Here is a 7500-nt window from a genome sequence, read left to right on the forward strand (position 1 = left end):
TGTTGTTGATGATGATGTTGTTGTTGTTGTTGTTGTTGTTGTTGTTGTTGTTGTTGTTGTTGTTGTTGTTGTTGTTGTTGTTATGGTTATTGTTGTTGTTGTTGTTGGTGTTGTTGTTATGGTTATTGTTGTTGTTGTTGTTGTTGTTGTTGTTATGGTTATTGTTGTTGTTGTTGTTGTTGTCGTTGTTGTTAATCGTTTATTTGCTTCTTATTCGTTCTATGTCAATTCATGGTTTGGTTAACTCCGTGGTGTGTTGGGAATCCTTTATGTCTTTTGTATCCTTTGGTCTGCCTCCTATAACAAGAGTAGGTTAAACGTGTCGAGTTAATGGGCTTTATGAGAACTACAGTAAGTTAGAAATAATGGTTAATGGGAATTCAATTTGGATAATGGAGACTGTAATAGGTTAATGGACATCCAATGAGGGTAATGGAGATTGAAATAAGTTGATGCAAATTCTCATAAGTAAATGGGGATTCAGATAGGTTAATGGGGATACTAATAGTTTAATGGGGATTCTAATAGGTTAATGGGGATTCTAATAGGTCCATGTGGGTTCTAATAAGCTCACTAGAATTCCAGTATGGGTCATGGCGACCTCCCATAGGTTAATTGGGAATGCTAACTGGAAACCCTAATGGCCCAGTGTGGGGGTAGAACAGACGGAACAGAAGAACGAATCACAGGAAGTATTCCCAGAGAGAGAGAGAGAGAGAGAGAGAGAGAGAGAGAGAGAGAGAGAGAGAGAGAGAGAGAGAGAGAGAGAGAGAGAGAGAGAGAGAGAAGGACGAAAAATGACCTTAACGCAGGTCCCCTCTCGCCTTATATTTTTGACACCACGAGAGCATCATAGACATCATCTCCTGCTATATAAACTTGTGTTCCTCCACACGCACGCTTTAAACACACACACACACACACACACACACACACACACACACACACACACACACACACACACACATAAAGTCTCTTGTACAATGAATGATTAAAATAACACAGGATTTAAAGTGTTATTCTATTTTTTTTCCGGGGGAAAACTTGTGAAAGAACACGAATAAAGAACATGGCTAAAACACAGAGTTTATATGATATGAAAAAAGGGGAGGATTTGTGCGTGTTGCAACCTACAGTGATCGAAATGAAGTTATAATGTTGAGGGACGCGGGGTTATGACCCATTTTGAAAGACCAGGAGGAGGTGTTGGGGAAGGAGGCAGTAGAGAGGAAAGAGAGGAAACACGGGAACTGATGGAGAGGACAGGGGAAGTGAAGACGAAGATGGACAAGATGATGGTAAAGAAGAAGAAGAAGAAGAAGAAGAAGAAGAAGAAGAAGAAGAAGAAGAAGAAGAAGAAGAAGAGGAAGAAGAAGAGGAAAATGAAGAATACACTGAGATGGTCATGAATTGAGTATGATGGCCAGCGGGTAAGTCTTCATGTTTAAGGGTCGCAAATTCGTGTTCAAGGGTCGTGCCTTCGTGTTCAGTGGTCGTGCCCTCGTGCTCAAGGGTTGTACTTTGGTGCTCGATGGTCGCATTTTCGCCCTCCTCGAGGGTCGTGTCTTCGCGTTCAAGAGTCGCACTTAAGTGTTCAAAGTCCCTATCTTCGTGCTCAAGGGTCGCATTTTTCATGCTCAAGTCATACCATCGTGTGGAAAGGTCGCACATCTTCGCTGTCGAAGGTCGCACCTTCGTGCTCAAGGGTTGTACGTTCGTGCTCAAGGGTCGCGTTTTCGTGCTCAAGGGTCGTACCTTCGTGTTCAAGGATTCAGCCACCGTGCTTAACGATCGTTACCTTTGTGTTCAACGGTTCAGCCACCGTGCTTAACGATCGTTACCTTTGTGTTCAAGCGTTTAGGTTTTCGCTGATGATCCGGATATCACGTCAAGCTGACATTACCACAGTGTACATCCACTTGAGAACCATCCACAGATTCTAACAGTTCGGGATACCCACTGAATAAATTGCCTTTCAGTGAAGGCGAAGTTTACTCTGAGAGAGAGAGAGAGAGAGAGAGAGAGAGAGAGAGAGAGAGAGAGAGAGAGAGAGAGAGAGAGAGAGAGAGAGCAACTCAAATCTATCAGCGCTAATGCAGATGAGTTGCGCGACCCATAAAAGCGTAGCATATATATATATATATATATATATATATATATATATATATATATATATATATATATATATATATATATATATATATATATATATATATATATATATATATATATATATATATATATATATATATATATCGCTGTTGTGAAAGCTTCTTTTACAAGGTAAGTTTCCCGAATTTGAGGTGGACAATGTTGGTGTCCTCTGTTTCTCCTTGTGTCCGTTCAGTTGAGACAGCATATGATGGCTGAATACTCCCTCAGTTTATTCATATATGTATATATATATATATATATATATATATATATATATATATATATATATATATATATATATATATATATATATACATATAAAACGAGAGTATGTATGATTTATTTGGTATACAGTTTTTAATCTGGAACAGTTGGATTCACATTTTCACAGGCCAGTAAACAAGTTTATTAAATTTCATTGATTCCAAGTGTGGCTCTACTTTATCTACACCTCTCTCTCTCTCTCTCTCTCTCTCTCTCTCTCTCTCTCTCTCTCTCTCTCTCTCTCTCTCTCTCTCACACACACACACACACACACCAACATAGTCATGATGCATCAAAAAGGCTGGCTGTCACTCCATGCACTCAAAGCAATTAGACATTTTGATACGCACGGCGAATGCAAAATAGGGAGCAAGCTTAGATTGTCTTTAGCTCACGTACGGGATCGACAGTGTGTGGCGGGGAATACGCCTGAGGAATGAAATAAGCTTACCAAATATATAAGAATGGAGAAATGGTGATGAAAAGGATGAATATAAGAAACGCGATTGCGAATAAGATTGGATGCAAAGAGAAAGCATGTAGGTTGATAATAAGCTATGGAGAAAATGGGAAAAATAGGATATATGAAGGTGAACAAGAGAGATAGCGATATATGTGATATAAAATGTACATCAAACGAAAGACTAGGTCAGGAACAGGATAGGAAGAGTAATGTAAAAGAGGAAAAACAATCTTTTTCTTTCTTTCTCTTTTTTTTGGGCAAGGATGCTAATGGAAATAGCAAGAAATCTGAACCCCCCAAATTTTTAACCTTTTATTTAAAAGTCATGAAAAACAAATGGACGAAAGTAATACAATGTCTGAAACAGACAGAGATAATCCTTACGAAAATTTCTACATGGATATACAATGTCTAATTAATGAGACTGACAGGAGGACTAAAGAAATTATCTTTAATGAGTGGACGAGGAGGCACTGAAATACACTGTCTGTCGACTTAACAGAGACGTGAATAAATAGAAAGGAGAAAAACACTAAGAATGTGAAGCACAAGTATAACAAGTCATGAGACTTTTCAGAGTGGAGAAAAATATATTATAAGCAAAGTGTTGCATCACTTTCGTCGTACGTAAATCTCAAGGAAATTAATATTTGAACATATCTCGCAAGAAATGATGAATTAAAAGCATTAAATGAAATAGCCGTGAAAGAGGTGACAATATGTAGACCCATCCATCACTAAGATGACAGAGTTCAACAAGGAAATATAAAGGAACATAGACAAAGCGGAACTAACAAATAATTTGATTAGGTGACTTCAGTTCCAACTCTGTAGACTGGGTAAAAAAGCGGAATACATCACGTATTTTGTGAAAAATAAGCTGAGATATGCAATGAATGAAAACAAGGTAGAAGAAGAGGAAGAAAAAATAAGATGCTGAGAAGGAAATGATGCAATAATTTAGAAGAGAACACAGACTGAATACGAGAGAGAGTTATTTGAAACAGAACGAAATCATAAAGTTATATTTATATCCATGAACAAAACAAATACCATGATCAAAGACTGGACTCGTAGCCATAGGCGAAGGTTATGAACATGTGACCCCGAGAATATTCTGCTAAATGTTAAGACATCAATATCAGTCAGTATTCAGTTATAAAAGAAAGAAAGACATTAATGATGAAATATTCAGTGACTACTATAAACAGGGTTTAACAGACGTGAATATATATATATATATATATAAACAATCGACAGAAGCAGACTGAATGACCAAGTTTATAAACAACTCGGAGTCTGTGGTCTTATGTACGTCCTACCAAGTTTCTTAAAGAAGAAGAAGAAGAAGAAGAAGAAGAAGAAGAAGAAGAAGAAGAAGAAGAAGAAGAAGAAGAAGAAGAAGAAGAACAACAACAACAAGAACAAGAAGAAGAAGAAGCAGAAAAAGAAGAAGAAGAAGAAGAAGAAGAAGAAGAAGAAGAAGAAGAAGAAGAAGAAGAAGAAGAAGAAGAAGAATGAATAGGAAAATAACTTATGCTACAATTAAGGCAAAACATAGGCCAATCCAGTACACACGATTTACACAAAATGGCACGTATTACACCAATACACAAAGGCGTTTTCAAGCTAAGTCCAAAAAAGTTATATAAGAATATATGATGATATGATAAAGAAACACATAACGGATCACCTTATCTGGAATAATTTGTTAAATAAAGGAGAGTTCTGATCTGTTTCAGGTGAAAGGAACATAGACTTAAGTTATTGAAATGCTATCATGCCTTTTATGCATCTTTAACACAGGGGAAGCGTTACAGACATAGAGTTACATAGATACACAGACTACATAGAAAAGGGCGAGGTGGTCTGGCCTTATCGCTCGTGGAAAAAGATCCAGTCCCCCTTAAAAGCAGTTGAAGAAAAAGGATAGCAAATGGACACTGTCTTTTTTTTCCCCCGGATTCTAAAAGAAGAAGAGAAAAATATTTGACGAAACAAAAAGAACATTTGACTTAACTATGGAGTGATGTTAGAACAAAAAAGTGATGAGGTATAACATCCATGGAAAACTAGAGATGTGGATTAAAGAGATTTCTACTCAGAGAAAAATTAGGATAGTGGCAAATGGAACCAGATCTGAGGAAGATGGTCTTTCGTATGTACCAAGAGGAACAGAATGAGCCCAAAAATACTCTTCATAAATCATGAAGGCAAATATAGACAAGAATGTAAGGAAGATGAAAAAAAAAAGGATCACATGCTTTGCAGATGATATAAGTGTAAGCAAAACTGTGGATAATGAAGAGGACTTGGAAGAGCTACAAAGGAATTACGATAATTTATACAGATGAGTAGAAGAGATATATTTTGATGGGGAGACCTTTGAAGCGACAAGTTATGGAGCGATTAAGAGTATATCACCCTCTTCCCACAACCGGCCTGACAGGGAGAGGAATTTTAAGCGAAGAAAATGTCAAAGACGTGAGAGTTACTGTAAATGTAAAACGCGAATTTAAGGGATATACCGAAAAGATGAGAGCCTCTGACCCAAATAATGAGAGGTATGATAATGAGAACTTCTAAAACAAGCAAGAAGGAATGCTGGTGATGAGATTTTTGAAAGTATATACATAAATATATAGGAGAAGTGAAAGAGAATATTGCTGTAATATATGATCACCAGTTGAACAGATGGAAGTTGGTAAGTTAGAAAGAATGCAAAAATACGTCAGCTGCAAAATGAACGACTGGAGCATCTCAATAACCACACAAGGCTTGAAATGTCTTGAGCTGTACACAGACTACGAAGAGGAAGAGTGCGTTACAGGAGTGGTATATGCTTGTGAGTATACAGAGTGAGTGAGGGGTTATGCCTTAAACCATGGAGCTCCTCAGCAAGGAAGATATAGTCATTCCTTGAGATATGCTGAAAAGATATCAGACCATATGATGCAAATGTTCAGGAAAGAGAATTGAAAGATCATTCACTGAAATTTCAGGAGAATTGAGAAATGTGGGCGTATAGTGACGACAGAAACGTTTAAAAAGGAGATTGGGCTCATGGCTGAAGTTAGTCCCGGATGTACTTAGAGACGAACGAACTTAGAATCTGCCATAACCAGCAAGTAACGCATGTGGTGAGTGCCACGCGCTAACCTTGCTTCTTCGGCATAAAATCTTGACGTAGGAACTCATAGTCAGGTCGGTATGCACTCTTCCCCCCCCCCCCCCCTCTCTCTCTCTCTCTCTTCTCTCTCTCTCTCTCTCTCTCTCTGGAAATCTAGTTATTGATCATAACGAAGTCCTCAGCTCCTCCATAAACGCTTTAGTTCCCAGGCCATTCTTCCGGGTAGGCTTCGCATGTCGTGTCAAAAAACCCAGAAATATGAATATGAAGAAAAAGAAATATCAAAATCCCCCCTTTCGTTATTATTATTTCCTTTTCTTCATCCGGGAAGATCGTAAATCAGCCGGAATATGTAAATGTTTATGAGCGTAAACTCATGAATCTCATTTTCTTACAAGTTTTCAAAATATAAAGTGGGTGGCAGACTAAGAGAATCATGTCTATTTGAATGGTTCACTTAAATGGAAAGGTTGAGGTCATTTCCAATGAGAAAAAGTTTAAACCGGACGAAAGTGAATATTCCATTTACAACGGTATAACTTTACGAGATATACCTGGGAAGTTACATGGGTAAGTGTCGATTGAGAGGTTGGTGGCATGCACAGAGCATCAGTTTAGGAAGGCATAATACGAGACGTGTGGATCAGGGATATTCTTTGAGTAATGTGTGTGAGAAATACTTAGAGAAATAGAAGGATCTGTATGAGGCATTCATGGATCTGGAGAACGCATATGACAGGGTTGATAGAGATGCTTTGTTGAAAGTGTTACGAATAGATGATGTGGGGAGGAAAGCTATTAGAGGCAGTGACAAGTTTTTATCAAGAGATCAAAGCTTATGTTCGAGTAGGAAGAGAGGAGGGTGAGTGGTTTCAGGTGACAGTAGGTCTGCGAAAGGGGTGTGCGTGAAGTCACAACGGTGGTTTAGGGTATTTACAGACGAGGGTCTAGGAGAGAAGGGTAGGTCTGCAGTCTATAGTGAGTGTGGAGAGGCCCAACGGGAGATGTCAGTTTTTGTTTCCTAATGAGAGACACGAGTGAGAAACTGTAGAAGCTGGTGTTTGAGTCTGGGACTCTGTGTGTGTGTGTGTGTGTGTGTGTGTGTGTGTGTGTGTGTGTGTGTGTGTGTGTGTGTGTGAAGGGAGAAAGATGAGACATAATGTGAACAAAAGTGAGGCTAAGTCTAGCAAAAGGTAGAGAGAGAGAGAGAGAGAGAGAGAGAGAGAGAGAGAGAGAGAGAGAGAGAGAGAGAGAGAGAGAGAGAGAGAGAGAGAGAGAGAGAGAGAGAGAGAGAGAGAGAGAGAGAGAGATTGAAGTGGGAGTTTGTGAGGAAATAACCTAGTAGAAATGGAGTGTTTAGGAATGTGTGGAAAGGAAAAACCATCATCTATAAGGGCAAAAATAGGAATGCATACCTTTATCCAGTTACACTGTTCTTGGGAAGTATATACTTTCTAAGAAACTGAATGAAATACATATGTTCAATTTA

At 38.5% G+C, this 7500-nt stretch overlaps 1 protein-coding gene across 2 annotated transcripts in view; it reads right to left on the reverse strand.

The window, feature by feature from the left end:
• LOC139755908 (uncharacterized) overlaps positions 1–7500 on the reverse strand; it is a 274125-nt gene that overhangs the window by 45081 nt on the left and 221544 nt on the right. The window lies entirely within an intron of this gene.

The sequence above is a fragment of the Panulirus ornatus genome, chromosome 20, assembly GCF_036320965.1.
Source record: "Panulirus ornatus isolate Po-2019 chromosome 20, ASM3632096v1, whole genome shotgun sequence".
Lineage (NCBI taxonomy): Eukaryota > Metazoa > Arthropoda > Malacostraca > Decapoda > Palinuridae > Panulirus > Panulirus ornatus.